Consider the following 239-nt stretch of genomic DNA (forward strand, 5'->3'; position numbering starts at 1 on the left):
GTGCTTGTATCTCCAGAAGGCAACTTCACTCCTATTACTGCCAGGTTATGCTTTGACTGCACCAACAATATAGCTGAATATGAGGCATGTGCCATGGGTTTGCAGGCAGCATTAGAAAGAAAATTTAAAGTTTTAGAAGTCTTTGGGGATTCAGCTTTGGTTATCCATCAGTTGAAAGAAGAATGGGGGACCCGTGACAACAAGCTAGTACCTTACAAGGAGTATATCCATAAGATGGT

The sequence above is a fragment of the Lupinus angustifolius genome, chromosome LG17 (assembly GCF_001865875.1).
Source record: "Lupinus angustifolius cultivar Tanjil chromosome LG17, LupAngTanjil_v1.0, whole genome shotgun sequence".
Lineage (NCBI taxonomy): Eukaryota > Viridiplantae > Streptophyta > Magnoliopsida > Fabales > Fabaceae > Lupinus > Lupinus angustifolius.